The sequence below is a fragment of the Poecilia latipinna genome, unplaced genomic scaffold (genome assembly GCF_001443285.1).
Source record: "Poecilia latipinna isolate Pla-1442-1.1 unplaced genomic scaffold, P_latipinna-1.0 Scaffold603, whole genome shotgun sequence".
In the NCBI taxonomy this organism is placed as follows: Eukaryota; Metazoa; Chordata; class Actinopteri; order Cyprinodontiformes; family Poeciliidae; genus Poecilia; species Poecilia latipinna.
This window is the reverse complement of record NW_015113219.1, coordinates 401,608-416,968: the sequence shown is the minus strand read 5'-3', so window position 1 is coordinate 416,968 and position 15,361 is coordinate 401,608. Positions and strand designations below refer to the sequence as shown.

Genomic DNA, 15,361 nt, shown 5'->3' with positions numbered 1-15,361 from the left:
TAGTGATGTAGATTTAAATATCTATTTCTACATATCTACATCTATGTCACATGTCATGTGACTATTAAATCTTAGTCACATGACACAGATTGCCTAAAATTTACGTACAGGTCTGGCCACCAGGACGTGCAGCGCCACCGCAGCGGGGGCACCTTATGCCTCCTGCGGGAAGGCGTGAGGTATGGGGCTTTAAAGACCAAGTCTTTAAAACGGCCTCGGCACTAATACTTTTCTTTTTCGTCTGGTGTGGCAACACTTGTGAACGAACCCTTATCTTCGGTGTATGCTAAAACCTATATCTAAAAAGATACAGGGATAGATGGAGAGAGAGGTAAAAGACAGAAAGGATAACCTATTCTGTCCTCTACTATCCGGTCAGACAGGTTCGTTCTTACAAACGTCGCCTGCAAGACGAAAATAAAAAAGGTTTAATTTGAATCTACATTAAAAGCATTATATTTTAATGTAGATTCTGCTTTTAATGTAGCATCTACATTAAAAGATTCTACATTAAATATAATGTAGAATCGTTTATATATAAATATAAACGATGCATCAAATATAGTGCATCGTTTATATTTGATGCATTATACATTGTGGTAATGCAGATGCGCACATCGATGTTACATTTCTTATAAGTCCGTGATATCTGTAGAAGTTTCATTTTGTGTTTTATTTCTCAGAAGTTTACGGTAAATTTTATTTAATTAAGCTGCTATGTTAATCAAACATATTAACATAAATGACTTTTGTTGTTTCCAATGACGTTACCATACTTTAACAAGACATTAGTCCCGTTTAGCGTCACTAGAAATACTGTTTAACTACAAATTTGGTCGGGATTTTTTGTCCCTATATCTAATCTACCTTTTTAATATTTTATTACTTCTTTAGAAAACTGCACGGAATATGTCCTAAAACAAAAAGCACATGATAACGCTGAATGCTGACTGAAGCTGTGTTAGGCAACTAGCAGAACAACACCTCTTGCTGGACACTGCATGGAAATAACTAGATTTTTCTTATTTTTATTTACAGTGAACTTCTGAGAAATAAAACATACAAAATGAAACTTCTACAGGTTCGACGGCTTTATAAGAAACGTAACAACCTGAGCCAATCAGGTGCACAGTCCTATTTCTATACAGTATATGAATGTAGGCCCTTTTACTTTTTCATCTGTAGGGTAATCTTTATATCAACTGGTGATGAACTCTCTTTCTTGCAGAGAGAGAAAGTTTATATTTGATGGGGTTTTTTCTGTACAAATACTGACATGAAAAATAAAATAAAGTGACCAAATTATTACAGAGGACCTGTCTCTAAAAAATACTGTAATATAGATATAGATATGTATTTTTTTTTACATATCTACATCATATATCTATATCTACAGCATCAATTAGGAGACATATTCTAGGTATAGTTCTACATCTGCATCTCAGTCGATCTCATCAGTCAGGAATCTTACTGCACTTCATTGACTACAGAAATGAAGTTCAGTTTGACATACAGGAAATCATTCATTTCCATTCTAGTATGGAACTATTAAAGTCAATGAAAAAAATGTTTTGGCGTGGCCATAATGGAGTCCTTACCTCAGTCCTTTAGAGTACTAGTGGGAAGATCTGGGGGCTTACAAAAAGTTCCACCTGTTCTGTCAGGAGGAGCGGACCAAAATCCAACAAACTAATGTGAAGAGCTTATGGAAGGAAACTCAAAGCAATACACTTACAAGGTTAAGCTAAATACTGAGGAAATTATACGCAAACTTCTGATTTTGACAAACAAGTCTGACACATTTCTCTGATTTTTGTGGCATTTAGCGAAAAGAAATAATGGTGAAAAATCTAAATGAATAAAGTTTCAAGTTTTTGCATTTTCTTGGCTTGAGTAGTACAATTCAATGAGTTGGATTAACAAGGATGAATTAATGGTCGCCAACTGACACACTTTGTTTCTGACAGTGAAATATTAACTTAAAGTTTTTTTTGCACACTGATGCAATGAAAAACATGTTCTGAAATTCGATGAGACTCATTTCTGTCTGCAGACTGATTAGTTGTAGAATAATGCTGCCAGTTAATCAGTGCAGCTCCACCAGGACTGTTTTGAGTCACGATGATTAAAAGCTGTTTGGAGCGTTTAGTTTCGGCAGAATGTTATCTTTCACTGAACCAAATGTAAGGTGAAACCTAAGACGTGGCTCAAGTTCAGGAAAAGTAAAACTATAATAAAATACTTTGAAGTTGATAGCTATACCATGACAATATGGGGGGAAAAGTACTAGTATTCGTACTAATGTGAGGTCCTGCAAGTCTATAAATGTTGTATACAGGCAAATATATATACATAAATAATATAAATGTTTTACATTTACTTGAAACATAGAACAATTATTTTTAATAAATAATGAACGCTGCGTTCATCTTGTCTGTTTTTTTATTTATCCAGGTTTCTAAAGCAGAACATGTCCCATTTCTGCCACTAGAGGGAGACATACACCTCTCTATTCTACTGTTAAAAGTTTAGAAAGGCACCGATAAAAGGACCTGCGGGAAATTCATTCTACTTTTTATTCACTATTGGAAGCAAAAGTCCATAATTTTTGTTATAAGTTCTCATAAAATTAAACTAGTTTTAAGTTTCAAAGGGCAGTTCTTTAGGAGATGGATCAAATTGACAAACTATAAATGATAGAGCAAAAACATTCTTCTAATAATCATTTTGCATTTTTAAAATTTTCTTTACAACACAGACAGACAGAATGCTGTAAAATAAGGGAGCGTGTTCAGCCTGCTGTCAGTGATGACATTATTCCTTTTCTTTTTTTTCTCCAAGTCATGTTCTTGATAATGTGCAAGAAAACACTTCCACACTTTTTATTAGCAATGCCCTCAAAATCCATTAAGATCTTTTCATTAAGATGTTAAGGACAGTATTTCACATTCTTACATTAACAAGTCCTTTTATTTCCAGTCTCTCGTCCTCATTATTATGCAAACAAATCCTCATTTCGGTTTTTGTAGCGGAGTATTTCTCTGAAATTACAGCGCATCGCATCACATCGCGCTGCAGTCGAGGCTCAAAGTCTTTTTTGGCTCGGTTTTAATTAGATTTGGAGCGACGTGGATTCTGTTTAACCGAATATGCGTCGGACCTGCCTTGAGATGAAATCTGTGTTGAATAAATTAACTGTTTAGAAGTGAGGCGCAACCGGCTGCTACATGTGTCGACATTGTGTCTGGTCTAAGCCCACTGGCATCAGGCTGCAACTGAACAATAATCAGGATCTAATCTGCAAATGACAAACAAGTCATTTGTAAATGTTATCTCAGGGAAGGATTTCATCATCTCTGAAGTATTGCTAAAAAGGCCACTCAGTCCATTAGTGAGACCGAATTGCTTCTAATACCTCAGAGAGATGAATTAGACTGAGAGATGACTGTGTAACCAAAATAATGACTTTGTGTGGTTCAGTTACAGCAATAAAACAAAGGTCACTGACATCCCCATCCAGGACGCCTCATGGACATTAGGTAGTATTCACTGATGGAAGATAATTAAGTGAGATAACCCTTAAGGATGGTGGCTGATTGTTGTGGAGGGACTTTCAGAGGTATTTTGTATGTGCGTGAGCACATGAGCTTTGACTTGGCAGCAGACACAGGACAGGTGGATGCTCAGCCAGCCAAAGACCCGTTACTTGCTCAGGGGGCAGCAAACGTGTGTGTGTGTGTGTGTGTGTGTGTGTGTGCGGGCGGTAATTACTTTTCTCTCCTTGTGTGCATGTTTGTGTGTACGTGGAGACGGGGGTGATTAGAAATGGGTGGCGGGTGGAGGTGCTTGTCAGAAGTTATCTTCCCATCTCATCTCATCATAGGCTGTCTGGCGGATTCCCTCGATGGCTCAACAGCCCGATGCTGCGGTGCTGCTGTCAATCGGGCCGTCAACGCCTGCAGAAATCGATGCCAATCTCCCTCGGTTTCTATTTTTAACTGAGGCTCAGCACCCGGGCCTTTGATAAGGATGCTACATTCTTTAGGCGCCCCCCCTCTTTGCTGTGGATGAGCATCCCCCCCCTTCTACCCCAATCACCTTTCCAACCTCTTTCTGAGGCCTGATAAGAGGCAAACACGATGGAGCTTAAAGCTCAGGCCCGCCCTGACAACCTGAAAAGGGCTTTTATGCCGGAGAAAATGGTTATTTTCAGCAGCGCAACAAGTACGAGTCTGACAGGTTAAAAATGGGAAACACAGGCCTGATTTTAAATGGAACCTTTGATACATTACAAAATCATAGCTTTCATAGCTTTTGGATTTAATGCTTTTCATTTTGGGGTATCAGGTTAAAGGGCAGTCACAATATAAAAGGAAACGAAATCACTGAATAATGGTACTCATGTGAAAATCACTAAGAAAACCCAATTAGTTGACCTGGATTTTAATTAGGGGTTTCTAAGCAAAGGTGGCTAATCGCTACCCTTTGCATTTAGTGATGATTAGCATTTGCTAACTTCTCCCTTCCAAATTACAGTTGTGTGAGACTTTGTGTTGGTTTCTTAGACATCAGAATGAAACACATTAGATGTGAAAAAGATCAACGGCTTCCGATACTTTTGGGACGCACTTCAATTATCGGGTGACAACGAGGCTAGTTTATTATTGCTACGGCGTCTGCAGAACCGAAGGTATTCAAATAAAAATAAACTTTCAGTGCCTGCAAAGACAGTTTGTCTTTCTGTCCACAAATTGATTTAGTTTCAGTAAATCAATGTCAAACATCAGGAAAACGAAAACAAAGAAAGCAAGGTCTACGCTGCCCCCTGTAACACCGGCATTAATATCTGTGGTGTTGTCTTCTCATTAGAGCAAGATAATACTGGTGGAATCTACAGACCATTTCAACTTGGTTTCTTCAACTTTCGAACAACCTGCCTCCCCCCCTTGATATTTGACTTCCTCCCTTATTGTCAGTGTTTAAATCTCACCTTAAACAAATATCCGCTCACTGGCTTTTTTGGAGATTAGGCCTTCTGTTTAATTGTGTCGGTTCTTTGTTGCTTTCAATCGATATTTCCTAGCAGCCTCTTTTATCGACTTAGTGGATTACCAGGCTGAACTTGTTTTTATGGGTTTGTTTCAAAATGATAAAACTAAGCGCTCATGTCTTTTAGTTCGTCTTATTAATCTGTGTGTGCTTTGGTCAGTGTTTGTGATTTAAATGTACTACAGAGATTAAAAAAAAAATGATTTAAAGAGACACCATCTGCTAAAGGCTGGTGATATGGGACTTAAAAGCGGGCAAATAAAAGTTGGCAACAAAACAGTGACTTACAGAAAGCAGCAAACCGAAGACACAAACAAGCAAGTGGTTTGGAGCAAATGGGAGGATAGCTAACAGGAGGATCTGACAGGCAGCAGGAGAAACATGGGGGTATATATACAGAGGAGGGAGATTGCTGGATAGAAGGCAGGCAAGGTGATTCACTAATGAGAAACAGCTGTAAAGGAAGCAGACATTGAGGGAAGCGCATGGGAGAGGATGGCAGAACATCTGCAGAATCACTGACTTTATTTGTTTTCATAATTATCAAAGTGGGAGTCGGGCACTGTTGACGGGTATGACCCGGATAATGAGCAGTTTGAAACGGTGGTCGACCAAAACGCCTGCCTGGGCACCGGTTGCCTCATCAGGAGGCAAATGGCGCGTAACGACATTAAACATAAATTCAAAACGTATAAGTTAAGCTTCTTATGGCTCGCTGAACTGAAACGCCTCCTGTTCGTCACAATGTTTGTTTATCTTGTGCACGCAATGGCCATCCTTATCGTCCACGCAGACACCAATGATTAGAAATTCTAATTCAAGGGATGTATGGTTGAGCATTTAACATATCAGTGTTGTGAATATTCACCCTTCTCAACAGAGTTTGTAGGAGGAGAACATTTTCCGTTTCCTGAACATCCTTCTGAATATTATTCTTCCTCCAGTCAGCCACAGCCGGGAGGATGCCAGATTACTTTTTTTCCCCCTCTCAATTGCACTGATTCCAATTTTCCGTTGCTTATTTGCATTTCTAATCAAGGTAAAGCGGGTGGTCAATGTGGACAGTGTAAACTTGGAAAGAAAAGTTTGCTGCAAATCAAAGAAGGAATTGGATTTGAAGTTCATGAGTTGGTGCTAAATTAACAGGCAATTTCAGTGTTTACTAAAGGGTCTGGCTCACATTTGAGGATAACATTTAAAACAAACTGTTCACTTCGACTAGAGCGCTGCGTCAAGATCCTTCTTGTGGTTTTTTTTTATTCAGCAGATAAACAAGAAAAACTACATAATTAAAGTTGTTTGAGATGTTTTGACAGGATTCCTCTGATTTCGGGGCAGACGCTGCCGGTGCGGTGAGCAACAACTAGAGCATTATAAAACCGAGGGGCCGCCGATTTAACCTTTATAACGCCGAGCGTTGATGAAGAAAGAGCTGTGTGTTTCAGCATCACATCCCTGAGTGGACGTTTAAGATATTAGAAGGTACATTTACAAACTTCATTTATTATCTTTAACTGTATTTTTTTTAGTAAACCTCGTCATGCTTCATTTTGTGCTTCTGTACTTTTTGGCCCCCCAAAAAACTTGCTGGCAGATCTAGATTTCAACATTTTCCTTCTAACTGGATGTTTTTGTGAAGGCAGGATTAATCAGCCGCGGGGTATTTAATGTTGTTTGGGCAGCTGAGAGGTAATACAGCCAAGCCATTAACATATCATTAAAGAGTCCTAAACACTGTAATTGCAGCCAGAGCGCTGACTCTACACTCTCATTAAGTGGACTCAAACAGTGGTCGTCTCATCGTGATGGGCTCCAGCGAGATGTAGTGTGTGTGTGTGTATGTGTGGGGAGGGAATCTGTGGAACTCAGCACGTCGTTGTCACAATGAGATCTCGGCAGGTCACGCTGTGAGAAGATCATTTCCAAAATGTCATGTAGACCTTTAAAAGGCACAACTTTTGTAAATTAGAGGCTGCAAAACAAGAACTCCAGCTGACTCTGCCCTTCCTTTTTTCATCCTCTTTGAGTCGGACTTCTCCGGCAGCAGCAGACATGCGTCGTGTCCAATGAAATAATCTGTTTAGTGATAATCTACCAACCAAGTTCAAAGAAGCTGGAGAGAGCATAAAGAAAGCGTTAACTACGCATCACAGTTTACTGGAGTCCAGATGAGCCTGACTTTGCAGATATGACTTGAAATCACAAAAATAAACCCTAGAAGCTTTATCTTGCAAAAATATGCAACCCACAAGCAGATCTTGTTGCTTTCTTTTCACCAATTTACAACAAAGGGCAGCTTAGTGCACAAATACTGACAAGGCTCGATTTTGGAAAGAAGAAAACTAAAGAGTGAAACTAAAGTTTTTCCAAAACCAAACAAAACAAAACACAGCCAATGTTTACAGTACCTGATCCAGCTCCTCCAGATTTACTATGAACCTCTTGGTTTGCTTCCTTTTCCAGCCCGTAAGATTACGTAGACGGCAATGTTTTGGTAGATTTGCAGCCGATGGACCGAATAATGCTCTGCATATCGTTTTATAACTTCTCTCCGCTTTTAGTTTTGCTCCCTGACCCATCTGGTGGGCTGTTTGATGTTTCTGATGCATTCAAAAGTATTTTCAAGTGGACACCATGAAGCAAATAATGTCTAAACGCAATTATTTGAATTGAATATTGCTACATACCATCAGTGCATTACAAAATAAGGACGCTATGCTTGCAGCACCCCCGTAACCGTGCACAGATGACTCACGGCAGTCAAGCTGAAAGATGGAGTTAACTCTAAAGCCAAGGATGACTTGCAGAGCTTTCAGAAGACTCTTTCACTTTCTTCTCTCAGAGATTTTGGACGGCGAAGCTCGCCTACATGCACCAGCTGCCTGTTGTCTTGGGGATCGCCTCACACGTCTTTCTTTTTTTTTCTTTACTGATGAAATCAGAGGAAATCCACAGGCTGCCCTTACACGTTTTGTGTCTTCTCCGCTCACAAATTTCCAGCGACATGCCTCTCCTCTCCTCTACAAACACTGGCACCGCTCCTCATTCCAATTAGAGGAAGTGCAAAGAGGTTTGTTGGCACGCAAGCGGTAATGAGATAATGCCTGAAATTTGGGAGAGTGCACAAAAGGGAATATGTAATTAAAAGACAAAGTCTGTCAAATATTGACACAGATGTGTCCTGTGATGTGGAACTGATGTGAAGGATGAGTCTACATAATTAGGCAGCTTTTCAGAATTTCACAGATTTCCCTACAAAAATGAAACTCCCCAAGTTCAGATAAAGAAAATAAACTTTTGAAATAAATTCCTTTAATCTGATTGTCTTGAAATAAACATCTAATGTGACTTGATGCGAAAGCTTTCTAGTCAGATTCTGCGAATAAAAGAATCTTTTATTCGCAGTATTCCATGTATAGTATAAAATACTATACATGGGATAGTAATTTATATCAAGCTACTCTGTAACTTTACTCTAAGCTTTAGAGGAAGAGCTTCATTCAGTTTATTCTCTGAACTCGACTAAAGAAAAAAGTTAAACACAAGACTGGGAACCCTAATAAGAGGCAAAGAAACTAAATTTACACAATAATGATCAACAGTCTCTTTTCAAATGCAACCCTAAGCCATTTAACTTTTCTTTTTTGCAATTTCAAATTTAAAGTCTTAAACCCATTTGTATTCAGCCTCCTTCAGTCTGATATCTCTGCATAAACATCCAATAAAACCCAACCATCAGGCAAGGAGAGTTTTAATCAGGGAGATTTAAAGTAGCTCTGGGTGAGCTGCAGAGATCGACGGCTCAGGGTGGAGATCCTGATGAGAGGACAACTATTAAACCAGAATAATAGCTCAGCAAAGCTGTGATGATTGGCTTTTCTTGTCAAAATCGTTTGTAAATGAATCGTTAGACCTTTCTTATGAGATTATTCTTCTCACCAAATCAGTCCAGAACAAATATCAAGCGGAGCCTGAAATTTTAATGAAAAGTCACGTAGGGCGACGGCTGCTGCGACAGATTTCTGATTATCTTCCATTTCAAAGTTATTAGCTCTTCAACAGATGTCTCTTCTCCCTCCTCTCTTTTTCCAGTTTCAGTGTGATCACTCCTTTAACTGGTCGTCCTTCGATCATTGGACCGATGTCTGTCGGGCCTTTCTGATACAATTCAGCAGCAATGACATATTGAGTTTTATTGTACAGTGTGACAAAAGTTATCAAGATTGTATCATATGGAGGCTGCACGGTGCGACATGTTCAGGCTATTGTTGAACTCCCAGTATTCACCAGGCTTCAGTTAAAATCTTCACAATCCTGGCCTTTATAGATGAGCGGCAAGAAAGCAATGTTAAAAATCACAAGCGCAGCTCAATGTTCGCCACAAACCGCAGTGGACGGCTGAGGCTCAGTGGGAAGAGAAGTCATCTTGCAATCAGTTGTGGGCTTAAGTCCCGAGGGTTGACCTTTGCCCTTTGGTAAGGCACTCAACCACAAGTCGCCTCCTGATTTGTATTTCAGTGTTTGAGTCTAATGGACGAGAGCGCAGCTAGGCGAATAGGAAAGTGCTTTGAGTGTGTTGCGTCAGATAGCATCTACCATGCAACAATTTAATCTGGTCAGATACTCAAAATGAATATTTTAGTCATTTTGCAAAACGTTTCGGCAGAAAAACTAGTTCTGCATGTCATCCTAACCTCACATTCTGTCCTCTGCCGTATTTCAAAATATAGCGTTTCTTCTTATGCTGTGGAGATTATTTTTTGCAGAAGAAATCGAGTCAAATTAAGCTAAATCCAGAGAAATCCTGGAAGAAGACCCATTAGCGGCTGCAAAGGCTCGAGAATTGGGTGGGGTCACCTTCCAGCAGGACAAAGACCCATTGGGAAGGTTCAGATCAAAACAAATATACTTTGTATAAAAATGTAAATTCAAACCTAAACTCCTTTCACAGGTGCATTCTTTCCAATTTGATAGATTGAGTCATTTTGCAAAGACAAAAACAAGAACGTTAGTCTCTGAATGTATAAGCCTGGTTGTCTCAAAAGACTTTCAGCAAAAATATTCACTTAGTGGATCCAAATAATCAAGATTAGTTTTATTGGTACCTACATGTAATACTGAAACATGGCTAAATGTGCAAGAAGACTCTTAATATTCTTTGTGTTGTTGCATTCCTGCTCACATTCTGTGCACATAAAGCAGATTGCTTCTGGTGTTTCTTTTCCCCCCAACCCAGTGAGATTTGAGTTAAACTGCTCAACGAAAGAGTTTGTGATTCCTGTGCATGTTCTTTTAGAAGAAAAAAAAGGGGGGAGAGAATTATACCATCTGACAAATGAAAAAAAAAGAGATATACAGCAGGTTGAACTGGCATTATTCATAATTTATTGAGCAGTAGAGAGATTACAACTGGGAACAAATGCAGCACAGAAGACAAAAGAGCATTATTTATTACAGAAAAATCAAAGCAGAGCCTGAAGCAGGGTGGAGATAAAGTAGAACACCACTCGTACATTAAACCTACTGTACACAAACACACTGCATTATTGCATCTGTCAGAGGAAAATCCCATTACACCAGAGTTGATGGTTTCCACCTGAACTTGAGGAATCGGCAACCTTGCGGAATCTGATCATGAGTCGTGGAGTCGCGAAAGCCGTAATTTGGAAAAAAAAAAAAAAAAAAAGAACAGCTGTCAATATTAAAATGAGCCCAAGTGCTGCCTGTCTTATTTTGACATTTGAATGTGAGGTTTGCAGTCTGGTTGGATCATAACTGTGAAGCGAACCCTTGGGCGAGACGAAAAGACAGGAGCGATCTATTCAAACACAGCTTCCCCTTTATGAGCCTGTGCTGCTGTAAATAATGCAGGATCTTTCCCATAGACTTCATCACTGTTGATTCCCACCTTTAGATTCCCATGGACCCCCACAGGGTTAAAAATCGAAGCCTTCCTCTGCCTTCTTTAATGTCTTCCTTCTGTTCAAATATTCTCTCAGACCACCTCACGACTCAATAAAGCGGGGGGAAAAAAAGAAAAGAATAAAAAGCCCTATGTGGGAGTGGGAACCTGAAAAATAAATTAAACAGATAATGCAGGCAACAGAAACTTGTCAAGCCTCCCCTCTGAATTTTAGATCACAACATCTTACAGCTTAAAAAGAAATCATTAAACTTCGGCAGAACTTATCTAGTTTTCATCTCAAATTATCATGCATCTAAAATGAGCGAAGAAGTAATGTCCCACAACTGCAAACATGTGTCAGCTTCTTGTAATATCCAGGGATTAATAATTCAGCTCTTGGTTTCTGCCTGTTTAGACTTTATTCAGCTTGTGTGCGAGGAGCGCAGGCTGGCAGCGTATTTCGCGGCGAACACAAACAGGGAGTTGACATTTAAACCCAAACCCTGCAGCACACGAATGAACCCACCAGCAGGATAATTTGAGTTTCTTGCTTAATTAGTTGACACCAAGTTCAGCCCAGGCGAAAGTTACTGCCGCGCCATTATTAGGGTGCCAGGATTTGTACATAATTTAGGAGGAAAATGAAGGGGGTTGCTACGAGTTGATTCAAAGTTTCCTGCCTTGAAGTTTTAAAGGGATTGAGAAACTTATCAGGAAAGCTGGTTGGAAAAACATTCAAAATCTGGTGCTTCAAGGTTACAACTCCTACTATTTTGAGTGAAATGTCAAACGCTAAGAAAACTACTGTGAATTACAATAAAATCTGCTACTTCAGACTGTGGTCCCTTCAGATCTAACAAAACAGACCGAGTTGGCCTCCTGCTGGTCTCTTCAGACTGGAGCTTTTTCAAGGAACTCCCTGTTCAACTTCTGCGCCAAGGTGATTCACAATGAGTCAGCCAGCGCATTTTAAAAACAGCTCTTTTGTTGCATCTGTGTTGTCATCATTAAAGGTACAAGCATCTCGGTCACAAGAGCTTTTGCAATCCTCATTTTTGGTTTGTGAAGAAATACAATGCAGTTTTTCTGTTGTCTTGTCCACTCAGACTCGAATGTATTTTAGCCACAACACTTTAACATGGCCAAACATATAGGATCAATGAAACCACTTTTCTACATTACAGTTTAAATGGTGATTTTGCACGTTTTCAATCACTCAGCTTTGAGACAGTAACAAAAAAAGATTTGATTAAAAAGGTACATTCAGTGACAATCAGAGATGTAAGAGCTCAGATTTTTAGAGAGAAAGGAAGATTTTAGTGGATCTGAGTGATTTAAAACTAATCAAACTTTGCGTTACATGCAAGATCCTTTTTAATAATTTTCCTTTTAAAGAGAGACTATACACTGTAACCACTAGAAACACTATCTGAAGTCCCTTTCAACGTATTCTGGGTAAAACATACAAATAGCATTACAGACGTATTAAAAATACGTTATATAGAGTCCACAGTCAACCATGCAAAAGTGATACAATGAAAAAAAAAATCACAATGTTCTCTTGAACAGCTCTAAAACTACAGAGGTATGGAACAGATACTTTATAGAGGAGCAAAAAAGTTTGAAATAATAGTTTCACAATTTGGTGGCTCTATTATATAACAGGATGTACTTTTGCAGAACTTGTTACTTTCCACACTGTCTGGAGCTTACCAAGTGTTTTTGGAGAACATTTTTGAAACTATTATTAGACTCCATGAAAGTTACATGTTTATACCTGGTAAATTCAGCAAAGTAACTTCTAAGTTCAAGAAAAATACCAGATAAGCTACGACTCAGAAGTATCTTAGAAACCAATAAATACCTGGTAAATAATGGAAAAGTGTGTGATGGAACGGTTACTTTCCAGAACTTAAAGGATGGACTGTAATATGTTGCGCTACAAACAGTGTGAAAACCTTTTAGTGCTGTTAAAGAGGGCTATGAACCTTTTCTGCACAACTTAACAGGGAAACGGCAAATATATTCAGACATTATTGAGTGACCTACCTGAGAGTCATTTTATTTCGAAAGTGGTTTTAAGATCTTTCAAGCTGCAGTTCTGATCGAGGACCGCAGGGCAGGGAAGTGAAGAAATTAATATTGAATTGGAGACACAAGCAACCAGCATGCAGCTGGGGAAAGTAGGTCGGTTAAGACAATTCTGCACCGAGAATTGATTTTTCAGCTGTGGATTTTTCCGAAAATAATTCAAATCTATAGTTTTCGCTCCAATTTGGACCAGACTGCAACTCCGATCTAAAAACAGCCCCGCTCCTCAGTGAGGTCCCCGAACTATATTTAAACCCTGTGTGCATTCGGGATAATGGGCAGGACATTGATGTGAACATGGCAGCTGTCATAGCCACAGGAAGCTCTCTGCATGTGTTGGCCAGCATGTCGAGCACTCACCGCGTGTTTAGTGGCTTCTACTCCTACATGAACCCATCTACCATCACGTAGGAATAAAAAGCCATAAGACACAACAGCAATCTCACAGGAGGGAGGGGAAAGAGGGAAGGAGGAAGGAATACTAATGGAGGAGTCCACATAGCTGCAAAAGGAGGGAGTTGTTCTCCCAGCTGGAAGGAAGAAGAAGGCTGGAAAGTGATCCCCGGGAAGCATGGAGAGTGGTTAAGGAGAAAGTTAATTTCTAGTGGAAAGGACAGGGGGGAAAGGAGAGAGAGAAAAGGAGTCATTCATGAGGCAACGCATGATTATTCAGAAGGCCGTGTTCCCTGTTTGTCTTTTTCTGTTTGTTAATGTGCAGCAGATGAGTTTGGACTGCAGGCGTTTCGCGTTTCCTCTGTGTGTAAGCAATATTTGATGCGTTGAAAGCAACCTGCCCAAACGATCCTAATCAAAATCCATCTGCTCTGGTTCCAAATGCACACATTTTGCAGTCAACCTGCCATGTTTCCAAAAGCTCGTTTGGATGAAATCCTTGTATTTACTCAGACGGTTCGCAGTTAGATTTATGCTTCTTAAAAACCAACCTACTCTAATTAATATCCATTTTATAGTCTGTGCTCGCTTGTCTCCTGCGCAAGAGAAACAGGGATGTTTGCATGCAAAAGGGGTTACAGTATGAGGGTGTGCATGCACAAGTCAGGCACATCCAGATAAATATGTATGACTCCACGGCAGTGGGTTTCCTGCTTTGTATGCTAATGATCTAATTCAAGTTTAATTTTGCAACATAGGTACGGTGAGGGTAGGGAGGCGGAGGAGGGCTGACGCACCAGTGAATGACCTCATGAGATAAAGCATTGGCAATGAGGTAAAAGATTAAATCTCATTAATCTCACTGCAGCTTTCGATGAGGACCGCAAAGACTGCAGCTGATGATACAGGCCATGAAATATGCAAGATTTCATGGCCTGTGAAATATGACGTGACGTTCATCATATTTTACCAAGTTCAATGGATATTTGGGAGGAAATGGAACAGAAATCAATAAAACGAGACTGAGAGGAAAAAAAGAACAATCGGAAGAATGGAAAGTATATTCAAAGGCTTAAAAAGTCAACTCATAAGCACATGTTTTAGATATCGGTAATTTGGATGGATCAGCTGCATATGTTAATAAAGAAGATCAGATTGACAATAAATGCCACTTGTTGCATAAATCTATCAGTCATATTGACGTAATAAGCGACCGCGCATATGATATGTTGGTGACATGTCGATGTGAGATACAACTTTTCAATTAAAATGCAAATTACCAAGTTTATTAATTAGGCATTTTACTGATTTGATCCTAAATTAACCTCAACCAAACTACGCTTCTTTTAAAAGGTCAGAAGTTCATCATTATTAACCCAGTAACTGATTAATCTTTCATCCCTTTGCGTCACAAATTTATATATTTGCATATCATTAGAAGACTATACAGCTGTAAACCAGACAATAGGTGGTTTATACTGCGCTTCCAAGAGATGAACACAACTTTGTGCAATGGCTTAGATTTAGAGGTTGATAAAATATGCATGTTTTCACAAGCCAATGGGATGTGTGGCTTAAACGACAAGGGATTCTACTGAAAATTGTCAGGAATTGGGCTGGAGATTAGTGAAAAACAACCAAAGTAAAGTAAGAAGCCAACTTAAACACCCAAAAAAGCCTGACTCCTTCCTAGAAACAGAATATAAAGAAATAAGCTAGCGCCTTACAGCACAGCACTGTACTTTCCCTGAAGTGTGTTTGGTGAAAACACTTGTGTTCGAAGGTTATGTCTCCGGCTCCAGCTGTCACAGGTCTCGACATCAACTCCTTGATGGAGGCTGCAGCAGAGGAAAGAGAAAGAAGAGTGGAGAGGTGAGACGTGCACGCGCGAGAACTCAAGATGAGAAATGAAATCTTTATTAC

At 39.5% G+C, this 15,361-nt stretch overlaps 1 long non-coding RNA gene across 3 annotated transcripts in view; it reads right to left on the bottom strand.

The window, feature by feature from the left end:
- Positions 1-10,411: 10,411 nt before the first annotated feature.
- Positions 10,412-15,361, bottom strand: part of LOC106953807 (uncharacterized) — a 61,956-nt gene continuing 57,006 nt past the window's right edge. For all 3 annotated transcript variants that reach the window (XR_001426260.1, XR_001426261.1, XR_001426259.1), the window contains one exon: positions 10,412-15,276. This is a non-coding gene — a long non-coding RNA (uncharacterized LOC106953807). The remainder of the gene's footprint in view (positions 15,277-15,361) is intronic.